Source organism: Branchiostoma lanceolatum, chromosome 12 (genome assembly GCF_035083965.1).
Source record: "Branchiostoma lanceolatum isolate klBraLanc5 chromosome 12, klBraLanc5.hap2, whole genome shotgun sequence".
Taxonomy (NCBI): Eukaryota; Metazoa; Chordata; class Leptocardii; order Amphioxiformes; family Branchiostomatidae; genus Branchiostoma; species Branchiostoma lanceolatum.
Genome location: NC_089733.1, coordinates 8,055,058 through 8,068,652, shown reverse-complemented (window position 1 = coordinate 8,068,652; position 13,595 = coordinate 8,055,058). Strand labels below are relative to the sequence as shown.

At 43.1% G+C, this 13,595-nt stretch overlaps 1 long non-coding RNA gene across 2 annotated transcripts in view; it reads left to right on the top strand.

Moving 5' to 3' along the window:
* The first annotated feature begins 3,544 nt into the window (after nucleotides 1-3,544).
* The window catches only part of LOC136445913 (uncharacterized), a 32,459-nt gene continuing 22,408 nt past the window's right edge, over nucleotides 3,545-13,595 (top strand). For both annotated transcript variants that reach the window (XR_010757454.1, XR_010757453.1), the window contains exons 1-2: nucleotides 3,545-3,845; nucleotides 7,920-8,153. This is a non-coding gene — a long non-coding RNA (uncharacterized lncRNA). The remainder of the gene's footprint in view (nucleotides 3,846-7,919; nucleotides 8,154-13,595) is intronic.

Here is a 13,595-nt window from a genome sequence, read left to right as displayed (position 1 = left end):
GTGGTTGCCTGCGTCAGGTGATTGTCCGACCAGGTTTTAATGTATTTCCAAAGACCATGGATTGTTAACTTCCACGGCCGTGGAACTGACCACTTTTCATAGTGGACATAGTGAGGGACAATGTCATTTTTGAATGACAGAAATTATTTGTTGTAGCTAAAATGAACACTAAAAAAAAAACAATATTTCAAGGAGCGGCTTCGGAGGGAAAGTGGAAATCGGGGAAACAATCGAGGAAGCAGCGAAGAGAGAGTTCCGAGGAAGAAAGCTGCCTGAGGGTGGATAGTCTCCAGAAGGTAGGGTTGCTGTTGATTGAGTTTGTAACAGATCCGGTCATGTTGGAGATACATGTCTTCTTCTCAACAAACTTTACTGGAGAACCCAGGGAAACAGAAGAGATGCAAACCAAATGGTTCCCCATGGAATACATTCCCTATAACTCCATGTGGCCGGACAATATCCAATTGTACCCGCTTTCCTCAAAGGATCCACATTTCACGGATTTTTCCAGTGCCAGAACCTCGACACTATACTGGATCACTCACTACAATAACTGGACACACCACAGTGACGATTGTACATTCACTGTCAATCTTGAAAAGGTTTGCGGTGGTTTTATTTTCGCGGTGCCTCTCCACCGTAAAATCATGACACCGCAAATATGTGTCTTTGTGCTACAGTATTGTTTTGACATCGAGCATAAAGTACAGCGATAAACCTCCTTTCGACTCTTGTCGCAGAATTGAAGTAGCTCTTTAACACAGGAATGGGCATCACAGCCAGTTTGTACGTTTTTTCTAAACCTCCTTGTTTTTTTGTACCTTTTATTTCAAAGTACTGTAAAATGTAAATGCATTTAAGTTTGCGTGGTTTTCATTTCGCGTTGAGAGGAAAATGGAGTGTTCGCGGTAGTTTTAAGTTCACGGCAGCGCTATAGTCACATACTGCTACAGTATTGGACAAAAAAGTCCGCGGTGGTTTTAAGTTCGCGGTGAAACGGTCGCCGCGAAAACCGCGAACATGAAGCCACCGCGAACATTTTTGCATTTACAGAATGTTCTTCTCCTCTTAAGTCCCTCTTTTTAAGAATAACTGGAAAGTTTTTAGCACAAGAAAATATCTTTACATTTATAGAAGTTTTTAAAGTTTTAGACGTATTTTGTCACTGTCATGATCACAATCCAGGTGTTTATTAATTATTGTCCGCGCAATGGTAACACGTACACTACGCGATGTGTTATCTTATTGTTGACACCCTACATAATTGTCATGTGTGTTGATATGATGTTTATATAATACAATATGATATCATATCATATTAATGTATATTCATTTGGCCTCCATGTTATATCTGTATGATTAAAATATGACGTTGAAAATATGCACCAGTGTCCTAAGGCATTTCAGTTTTACATTGTTTGACTGTATTTGTTGCCCATTTCGGCCGAAATCTAAAACGATAAGAAAGAAGAAGAAGAAAGAAAATCCCTAACGACCGACCCTAATTTTCCACGACTGTAATCGGATACACAACATTAATGTTCTTTGGCCTTATCAACCGGAGGGTATGATGGGAACGGGCGATAACATTTCCCTTGGGAGGGGGGAAGCACGGTTGAGAGAGGAGGTCCTAATACGGTCCTAATGTTCGCTTTGTGCGAATCCGGTAGGCATCTTCTTACATCACCTGATAATTCCTATAAAGCTGGACATTTTACATGCATAATGATAAAGTGGAGGAATCAACCTTTTCAAAAAAAGTAAGTCATCCTTTGGCCCTTTGTTTTGGTACCAAATTACTATTTTGAGGGACCTGGCCCATGGACTATCTATTGACGAGAAGAACCTAACTTAAAGTCTGAAAGCAAAGTTGGAGAAACTAGAAATGTTGAAAATCAAAAAAAGTAGGTCAAAGTATTGCAATGAGCATAAATGCTGCTCAGGACCTCTCCAAATATATAGCGAATATTTCCTGTTATTTTCAAACAAACTGTTAGGGGTCGCTTCTAACCATGAAAGCAGCATGGCAATGGTCGTAACCGTGACGAGTGGGGTACAAAATGATTTAGCGATGAAACATTTCTAAAAAAAAGAAGATCAAGTTAAAAACCGCCTCAAATGTTGTCCGATCAGGTCTGACATTCTCATGTGAAGCGATCGTTGCTGTGATAGTGATTATTAATATAATATAACTGCATAACTGTTAACGTTTAGGACATGTAGTATATATTCCGTCATTCAACTTACATATAAGCCGAGTCATATGGATCTGCATATACGTAATAAGGTATCATATGACCCGCACGCATCCTTCGCAGAAACATATAAAGCTCAATTACAATGCAGCCACGTTTTTCAATTCCCGAGTATCAAAAGACTGCAACAACCATTACTGGAAGCCTGCCGCACGTTGATAAAGAAATCAATAGTCAATTTTCAGCTTCCTTAGTGAACAAAAAATGTTCCGTGTCAGCGATCGACATCACAATTTGCTGGCCAAGCGTGTCCCAGCGATTGGCAGTTCAGTTTTACCGTGAGATGACTTGAAGTGAGGCGCGGAAGAGATCTAGAGCAAGCGTAACACATGCAGCGGTTTAATATATAACCGCCTTGGTAACAAGGAAAAGTATCAACCTAGGTGTGTATTAGCATCGTTGTGCACTACAATTGTACACTATACTATCTTTCTATGACGAAATAAAGTTCTCCTAGACTAGAGTCTGACCCCCCCCTTCTACCCCGAATAAGAACCATGGGAATTTTCCTTTTTTGTTACGTTGCTCTGTTAAAGGCCACGGTTCAATTTCACGCACTTTTTCACCCGTTCCAGGCCCTATCTCCATATGCGGCCACGTACGTCTGCAACTCCTTATTTCCAGCAGTTTCGTCTTGAGTCAAATGTTCAACTTCAAGTGAAGAAGTGAGGAAATTCTAAAACAGGGTAGGACATTAGAAATGGTCGTGTTATAGTGGTGGATATATGCATTGCCATGGGTAGTTAAATACCGCATGTTCTTTTTGTATCACTTTGTTGTTTTGATTGCTGTCTCTTCGCGTTTCCCTCTTTGTGTACGCTCTATTTTCCAGTAAACATCAATATTAAGGAACATCATTACGTCCAGACATAGCCAAGGGCAACATCCCGTTTTACCAATAGACAATTATCATAATGACACGATTTATTGTCAAAATCGATTTCTCAGCAAATAGTTAATTGGATTACCCTAGGACGCTCCTTGTTTCATGAATATCCTTTGTTGTGTTGTTACATTTTACTATTCACCTTTTAACATTTATATGCCATTACGTTTCTCGTAAACTGTGAAGAATACTTGAAATATTGCTTTTTTTAGTGTTCCCTTTAGCTACAACAAAAAAATTCCAAATGATTTATAATTCAGTCTGATGATTGTACGTGAAACATAGTTTGACACTGGCCGGCCCAGATGTAAATGCCCACTCTGTACGTGAAACATAGTTTTGACCTGGGCCGGCCCAGATGTAAATGCCCACTCTGCTCTGTCATTCACAGATGAACAGCTGAGCGAGGACGAAGCGGTGTCGCATTACACCCATACCCATCCCAGCGCGTGGTTATAAATACGCCTCTCCCAGCGCCGATACGTTCATTTAGGCCCGGAGCAACCAGCGGCGCACAACGGAACAACCCTCCACCGAGCTCACTCACACACAACCATCTTAAAAAATCCAAAAACGTTTGTAACGGTCCGTGTGGTAGGCTAATGCCCAGGATGGCACCGTTAGAAGCGCCACGCGGATGTCACGGGGAAAAAGCACCAACGCTGCCGGATTCCGATAGTGAGAGAGAGCTTCCTGACTCCAAGGTATGTCCACGTTTTGTTTTGCTGCATGCGGAATTTGCTGATTGCAATATTCTGAAGGCTGAAGACTCGTAAAATATACTACCGAGCTGGTGAAATAGAATTCTGTATACGTATTCGTATTATTGTTCAAATACAACATAAACCGTTGATCGTACTGGTATACATGTATATCACTACTACGCCCCTATACGGTTTTCTGGGTTGGTTGTATACTACCGTATATCGCTGTTTTTCCAGCCCTAATATGATATAGCCATATCTCCCTTGGTAGTTGCCGACGCCTGAAGCTATCTCGGTTTTAAATAAGGCTCGTATAGCCACGGAACACGCGCGCCTGTTTCCCTATGCATTCACATTAAGGTTTTATCTCAATAATGAAGCGTATCACACCAGGCAGGTAGCGCTGGTTTGTGTAATCTTCTATATTCACCAAATACGTCTAGGCTTTGTCAGAACGTCGCGGTACGTATCAATTATACCAGATTCATACAAAGACCGCAAAAATATTGATCCACGCGATTTCGACTGGTGCAATTTCATTATCTCCCCCGTGTATGTGCGGGCGGGTGATTAGGATGGCTCATATCAGTTGCAGCGGGAGCGCCTCTTGCCTCAGTCTCTACGTACAGTTCCCGTAAAAACCCTGGAGGGAGAACGTGATGGTAAAATTACCATTCTTCAGAGCTTGTTTGACCTACGTGATCTTATCGCAACGTCCTACCGTCATAATGTCACTTCCTTTCTGGTCGCTGAACTCCAGAAATCGTCCAGAAAAATACACGAAACAAGACCCGTATTTTACATGTATAACAATAACAATGCTGAAGACCGCGTTCATGTTGTGATAGAATTGTGCATAGAAAGGTGTTTCTGAAGAACGATGAATATATTTGAAAATTGTCAGCACAGCCGGCTTCTGTGAAAAGGGAAACACGCGGGTATCCGTGAGCCCGTAATCGCACCTGCGAGCATCAATCCCCGGGCCGGCTCATCTTGACAAGCCGGCACCGAACGTAAACATTGACGGGCGCAAGTGTCCTCAAATATTTCCCGATTCCTCTCTCTTCTCACCAGTATAGAAACGGCTTCTGTGCCAACATGTTTCAATTTTTCGCCCAGCTGACCGCAATCAATATCATAGATGGAAATGTGACGTAAGAAGAGAGCTAAATGGGAAATTTGACGACTTGCTTGATGGACGCTATTAGCTAACACCACACGCGCGCGGTCTTTGTGATGCGAACGCGCTCAGACGGCAACAACCACTTTATGATGATATTTTCATTAAAGCAATGATGCAGAATTATTCATATGGAAAATATCCGACCGTTCAGGGTCCCTAGAGGAAGATAAATCCACTGCGGCGCGTTTTTCCATTTTTTTTTTCTCTCTCATCAGGTGCAGAAATGTAAGTGGCGGATGTATTTCAGGAGGATATGCACCAAGGGCTAAGTGCCGGGTAGTGGGAAAATTGTCGCCGCTTGCTTAGGTCAGAACGAATCGCTGCTTCACTCTAACCTCCACCAGGCCTTCCTACGGGGGTATGGATCGTAAAATTCGGCAAAAAAAGGGGAATACTTTGCCAGTAGAGTCAGACCACGCCACGGTAAAGTTTATATTTCCTCCGCGGCTGCAAATGAAACCCTTTGCTGGCCAAACTTCCCTGGCAAATATTCTCCCTATAGCCGGCGTGGTTAGTCTGGTAGAGACTAGCTTCACCCCCCCCCCCCCGTAGCATGCATTTTCTACACCATACTGACAGAAAATTTAAGTGTCATTCAGTAAACTATGTTTTTAGAATGAGAGATGAATACGAGAAATTTGGGAAATTTTCACTGCTTAATAGCTCAATTCATCAATAGTACTTGTCTCTGGCTCTTTTTAAATCAACGTTTTGTATGATTTTTTTCTTTTTCTAATTTAGCAAAGTGAGCGTATCGTTTTGCAATCCTCAATATGCATATTCGTCAGATGTTTTATGAATCTCCCCTTCTCATGACAACCCTGTATTCACCATAACGGAACATCCCTTGAACTGGAATAGCAGGGAAAAGCTTCACTCTTCGACCAAAGCTTGTCTTTAGTCTAGGTCGGAACGTACATTTTTCATTTTTGTTTTTAACTTTTATGTTGGAAAATCTCTTTTGGAATGCTGCCCAGAATGAGGTGGGGGTTTTGAGATTGAAAGAATTGACCGTTGAAAGTCATATGAAGGAGATAGGGCACATTGCAATTTTGTGACGCCTGGTCGGTTTTCCAATTTTCTCTTCGCCTACGTTCCCGCTCGTTTTGATGTCACGGACGTCGAGCACACGGTTTACCGGCCCGGTTTAATCTAAAAAGTTATCAATCATCTGAATCATAATAAACCAGAGATATTCTCAATATGCTCTCAACTGTAGCCTGTTACTAATGTCAAATTCGCCCTGTTACCATAGCATATTTCCACAAAAATACATGCCTTTTGGACCATTAAAAGCACAGAACAAAGTACTATCTTACATAAACGGTCGAGCAGTGCTTACGTACATTCCACGTATGATTTATTGAGTCAACATCAGTGATATTTTCCGGAGAGACGTCGCGGCGTGGCCTGTGACCATTCGTCTTTTACTCAGCACCGAAGATGTCCGACATGATGAACTACCTCCTCAGCCCTCAGACTTTAAGTGTCTTTACATGCCCTTTGAGAATTGACGGCAGACATATGTTCTATAGTCATGTGGCGCGTTCCAAGGTCCGTCTTCCCCTGAAAATACGGACGGGTTGTAACAAGTCGCTTGTTAAATTCAACCTGACAGCGTTGCGGCTGGCACTGTAAATAAAAGGATAGCTCTTTCACCAGCAGTCTTTGAAATTTGAGGCAATACCTTTCCTATTTACGATATGTTTCTATTTCATGCGGCGTAGGTGCTTTCTTTGTTGGTACTCAGTTCATATTGTTTCGAAGCGGTCGTAACCTCTGATTAGATAGGACTATAGCAAAATTAACAACCGCAAAATGTTACTTAAACTACTAGTATAGTAAAATATTTTTTTTCGGGCTATGTTTATGATTAAAACCTCCTTGGTTTAAATTTTAATGTAGAAATTATCTGTCAGCTGTCTACGAGCATCAAATAATAGACAGATAGAAACCCATTGTCACTTACATCAACTTCAACTGAATAAACATGAACTCGTTAAAAACTCGAGAATCTCCTTGCCTCTTTCGCACTCAATTACAAAACACTGCATACTGTTCCCGTCGAATCGGAGTATCGATATGCAGAGCACGTTGCGTGATCTGGGCATTCCAATTAAGGTATTGGCCAGCGCAACGGGGAAAACGGGAAAAGCTGGCGTAGAATTGCTCCCAACATATTCCGCGCGGGGAACATCCCATCCTGCATGCGTTTTGCCAATTCAATAATCCTAAGTGGCTTGAAGCTAGCGGTGAATTTGTGACCGAGCATTCGACCGGGTCGGGAGAATCAAAATTGAAAACGGTCCGTTTGATTGGCTCTGATGAAAATCATACTCATATAAGCGTTACGAAGACGGTGTAATTTTGACGGGATCAGTTGAGAACACGGGACAAGTCTTGTTCTTAAACTTAAACAAGTCACTGGGAAGCAATTTACACCAAAGAGTTTGCAAAGTCGCAAAATGCAAGAAAACCTGATATCACATTCATCTGTGAACGAATCAACAAAATGATCCGTGATAGAACGAACCAAAATCACCTAAATGATAATCTGATCAGGAATGCAAAATATGGAGAAAAAAACGCGTCTTAAAAAGAGCCCAGGGAGTAATAACTTTCAAACTGTGCTGATTGCTTCAACCTAAACTGCAATAAAATCCACGTTCAAATACACCATTGGTACGCGCTCCGTGCTTTTTCAATCATGTTCTAGACACGTTCTAACGATAAATGGGCCCATTTTCCACCACGTTTACCTCAGATCGTACATCTTTTTATCTTCCAATGGCACCTTGCCCATTTTTGCCCACGAATTTCCATCCTTCGTCTATTTTCGTTGAGAAATGACAGGTATTCTGACCAGACGTTGTTCTCTGTTTTACTTCCAGACGACAACATGGGTGAGAAACATGGCGGCGCAGCTGTCCACATGAGCTCCGCGGAGATGGGTTGAGGGCGCCCCGTCAGGCAGCAGCTGCACGTCTGCGGGACCCAGGCACCTGTTCGGCTGAAGACTGAGCAGCCGGGAGGACTGACTGGCCAGCTGCTCGCTAGGACCTCCCCACTTCACACCCGGGTCCCTGGAGACAACCTGGCTTCTCGTGGGTCATGACAACGACTTGGTAAGCTTTCGTCGTTTACAAATCTACTTGTGAAAAACCAATAGGAGGTCGGTGTGTGTGTTTGTGTGTGTGTATGTGTGTGTGTGTGTGCGTGTGTGCGTGTGTGTGTGTGTGTGTCTGTATGCGTGTATCATGTGTGTTGTTTTCACCGAGAATCAAACATATTCCTAGTGCCTGTGCCTGCGCCAACGAACACTTGGGGATTCATTTCTTTAGACCAGGAGCAGCCATACGTTCTTAGCAGATAACAGAAATATACTTATGTTTATATGTATAAGATTGATAAAGTATGATTCATGTAATCCCCCTCTCAAGTCTTTCTTTTGTTCGCGCTCCGAGGGGGGGGGGAAGTCATGCCTTCAGGCTAAAGTCAGCAACATATTCGCGATAAGTCTCATTATTCGCACGAGGCAGATAAAGAAGCGTCACGACGTGAATTGATGATTCTATCCCAGACTTATCATGTCAGACAGACGGCCTGGATACGTACGGGAGAATAATGAAGATTATGAATCCAGATAGCACATCTTACTGCAGTGATATCGAATCCCCGCGCCATTATTAGTCTTGTGTGGTGGGTACCCTCCCGTCAGATTATAGTCATGTCTCAACTAAATAGATGACAGTTGCTTCACTGAACAGAAGATACCAGTCCATAAAGCGACAAGTAGACTTATTGCCCAGTGCAACAAGTGTGTGTGTGGTGTTGTTGATAAGGAACTGGGCTTTATTTCCAATCCCACGGCGCGCGGTAGATAAGATAATGTCGCCTAAAACCATAGACGTTCATTTTCTATTGCCATTACATGTTGATGCGGTTGTTATGCATTATCAATGACAAATAGGCCGTTCCATGAAGTAATAGTAGGAAGTTCTTTGGGAAGTAATGAGAGAAAAGTTACAATTACAACTTGTTTTCCGTGTAACTTTTTTTAATCCCAAAAACAAAACATACACTACCACTTCCTTCTAAGTTTTGCACTTATCTATCAAGACGTCCGCAATTTTCCTTCAAGAAACGACCAAGAAACACCTTCAGGAGGCTCAGGTGGTGAAGTTTACAGATTTTCCCACTGGAAAGATTTGCTGGCCCCCGTACAGCAACTTTTGAATTGCAAAGCGCAAATAGCGCAAATGTAAACTACGTTTATTGGAGGCAAGTGCCTACGTAAGTAGCCCACTCGCAACAACTCCGGAACTGGAATTACACTCACTGGAGTTGAAAATATTTCATCTGTATGGACACAGCTAAGAAAAGACTTTAGGTAACGGGTTTTGATTCAAAGTAAACGTGACAGAAATACGATAAAGGGACATTATAAAGACGCTGGAATCCAGAATAGGCTTAGATTAGTCAGTAGGGAAAGTTTAAACGAGTGAGATTATTTCTGATGCGTGAAGCCACACTCATAAGATTTTGAGGGATTGTGTGAGCTATAGTTTCAACCAAGGAGGTTTAATCTCTATTTCAACAAAGCTAGAGAAATAACCCTTTCCTCAGCCTTGCATCTTTATGATATCACTTATCCAGACTGTGCTCTTTTGAATATTTTCAACTTCGCCAAAAAGGTTGTGTTTTAGTAGCGTTTGTATGTCTGTGGATGAACAGTATAACTCGATAAGGCCTTGCAATTGATGGATTGTCTTGATATTTGGTATGTGGGTTGGTGTTAGTCAGTCCTCGAAGATATTGGATTTTGGGCCCCCTAGCGGCTTTTTATGTTACGCAAACAGATGCATTGTTTTCCTCATTCCTTTTTGTTGATTATCTTCACCGTCAGAAAAAGTCCAGCCTAAAAGTTGCCTGTCGATATTAATGAACAGAAAATGTACCTTACATGCTTCGGGTAATTGCGTTCCTAATATGAGGAATTAAAGAGCTAACCGTGTAGGACGGAAGGCGTCAGGCATGTAGAGTACATGTCAGGAGCAATTGGCTTGGAACTGTGCCAAAAGAAGCACGCACGCTTACAGCAGGATGAGAAGGTTATTGGATACCATTGAATAGTCCTGTGATGCATACAACTTTAACGAACCTCCCTTGATGTCACCCGTGTAGGTCTCCATGCCCTTGCCTTCAGGCCATGAATATGAAATTACAAAAGGGATGCAACCCCCTAGTTTGTCTTTGCAATGGCAAATTCTAAGCGTATTAATTCAACCAATAGCTATTCACCTTGAAAAGAAAATATCGCCTTTTAGGGGGTAAAATCGGAGAAAGAGTTTTTATCACGTTTATTCATAGGGAAAGCATTGCTTGGTGAAGTCATGTATTTTAATTTTGAATTGATATGTAATGTTAATCACGCAGACTTTTAGGTGTGAAATTGTGTCGGTAAAATGATTTTAGAGCTCGTAAATTTGGAAGCAAAAACCACGAAGTTCAAATTGGTATATATGATGAATACCCTATTCTCTTGGTGCAATGCGGGTAGAAAATTGTTAGCGCTGACATTGTGCTCCTATCTTGCTTACAAATGGCAAAAGTCAAATCTCTTACAAGGGAATTTTTGTCGTTTCGACCCTTTCCATATTTGGAATTACAGCCATCGTTCCCATGTTAGTGTCAGAGTACCCTGGGAACGTTCCCGGCTGGTTAGGCGTAGAGGACGCGGTCTCAAGGTCAATGGAAGCGGGGAGAACTTCGTTTACGGAAATTTTCAATTAAACCCTGCCTGACCTAGGAAAGGAGCGTGAATGATATCGATGATACACCATCTGTTTCAAGGGCTTTACTCGGGCGTTAAAATGGAAACTCCACCCATCATCTCCATCGATGGCTTAGGTAGGGGATAGCCTCCTTCGCAGACTTTTGGGAGCGCTGGCGTTTATTCTTTTTTTTTGGGGGGGGGGGGGGGCGCTTATTCGTGATTTTCAACATGGTTCTCAAAATGCCGGGGAGATATACTAGTAGTTCCCGCCCCCAAAAACCTAGCCCATGTTGAAGATCGCGAATCAGCGCCCCCCCCCCCAAAAAAAAGTAGACAAAGGCGCTCCAAAAAGTCTGTGAAGGAGGCTAGGTAGGGGAAATGTATGGATGGCTACAGCGCGGTCATAGGATGCACGCTTCTAGCACATGAGAGTCAGGTGAAGAGCAACTCAATTATCTTCGGACCAGAGGGCTGAAAGTTTCCAGGCTTTATCGCACCGATGATGCAGCGTGGATTTTCTCCTATCGGAGAGTTGTGCGGCCTAATTACAGCACGGAATGAGAGTCACACGTCTTGCACATTAGGCTCACGGGAAACAGCGTTGTATCACTTAGATCTAATGACTACATTAGACGGCGCGATTCCCATCGTTAACTCGTGCCCGATCGTTTATTGACCTTGAGGGGCGTGCGCGAGAAGCCTTATCACGGCTATAGAGTACCCCCGAACGCCGACTTTGCAGCCGATGGAAAGAGATCGTCTGATGGAGGTAGAAGTTGGAGCTGTTTTAGGGCAGCATAGAGACGTACGTTGGGCAGTTAGGTTTGCAATCGTCTCTTTGGCGCATGGGTTTCTATCCCCTATATCTTATTACAAGTGCATTCCTCATCTTCTTCTTCCTCTCCTACGTGTCCAGTTTAATTATTTGACCTTTTCCAATGTTTGGAATTGGTCTATGGACTTCATTTGGGACAATGTGAGGGAAAATCTGACCCATCTCTGACCTCGTTTTGATGCCTGCTCACGCGCGTTCTCGCCAAATGTGCTCTCGCGAGAGCACACCTCAAAATGTTATTTGCAAATACGCCTCTTGGACATCAAATGTGTGTCATATGGGCACTTCGCCACTTTTGACAGTACTTGTATATATTCCTCCTTTAGATATCGTTTCAGCTTTATGAAACAACTGGTGTTTCTCTCTTCTTTCTTTTCTCTTTATTAAAAGATCAAAGGATGAAAACTGTAAGAAAAACAGTTAGCTTAAGTTTCTCCCCTCCTCTCTAAGGTTTCTATTCGGTGTCCTTTCAAGTCTTGTAAGACTTGTGGGCAGATCGATACTTTGCGAGTGGTACTTCATCATGAAGGCAAGCATAGCCTCCAGGTGTGGAAAACAGATATGCCCCACTTATCATCCAGGGGTGAGAAAATCTGCTCGCACGACACCCGCATCTGGAAATAACGCAAAAGTCACGATCCCGGACCGAAATGTAATATCCTTAGCGATGGGAGGACAGGGATTGACTATGAGATAAACCTCGGTAATGGTGGTTGGCCTTTAGTAAATGGAGCGAGGAATCCATCGCAGTTTGCCTTGATGAGAAGGGGTGGAATCGTTACGACTCTTACGTGGCGGTCACGCCAACCATCGCCATTTCTCATCCGGGAAACTGACGCTATCAGAGCTGCGCCTGCGCACTGTGTGTTCCAATCATCCGGTTAAGACCAGTCAAGACAGGTGCATTATGGTTTAACTCGTGAAAGTAAAAACTTGTCAGGAGAGGATCAGACCAAGGTTAGAAGGTACAGAACTTGGTGACTTTGGAACGTGAGGGGCAGAGGCGGCGATCATTCTTGCATCACTGACCCCTCAAGTTGCGTCAGCTGAAACTTTAGAACGTTGTCATTGGACTTGGCGTCCTCGAATTCGTCTTTCTTTCCATGGCTTTGGGAGATTGTAGGCATTTCGTCCCTACAATTTGTTCATTCAATGAGGAGCTTTGAGTAAGCTCTCTCGTCAAGCTGACGAAGTAGAAGCAAAAGAAGCTGAAGCACATACCGTAAGCAACGATCAAGGAATATGCACAGAAATTCAGCTCTAATGACCTCGGCCTGCCATAGATAAGACTCATAAGAGTATACAGTATCCCTATAAGAATAGCCAAGCAACTGACCGATCGTTAGGGGCCTGTTATCGCCCTTAGCGTGCCCATAAACGGACATCCAAGCGTCTGACTGGGCTGTCTAACGGCTAGCGTTGCAGCTTTTTCCTTGGAGGGGTTCATCAGGAATGCTGATCCTTCACCCTTATGAGAGCATTTAGAGCCGTGGATCGGAGCTAAGATTACAACCATATTGAGATACACGGACACGGGCAATAACAAAGGCTGACAGTTTTAGACGACGGCCAAGGGCAAAAGATCATGTGACAGAGAGAACTTTTCCATGAAGTCGCTACCAAAGAACTTCCTGGACGTCGTTGAATATCGATCCGAAAGTTTCAAGGGCATCCGAGGTAAAAAGATTCATCTACCTACTAGACTTGTACTTGAAACTGGAAATGGCGCTGTGATATTTAAAGCTCGCATCACATGGGGACGTGTCCTTTCGTTTCTAAGGACGGGTCATGTGTCTTGTAGGAAGTCTGCTTTTTTTAGAAGAGCTACATAGCGTAGTCAAGTAGGACTAGAAAGAACAGTGTTGTTTTTCCGCAGCTCACACAGTACAGATATAACGTTACATGCTTTTGTTTTTGACGCAGTTGCACTAGTCCACTTGTTGTCCATCCCGTTTT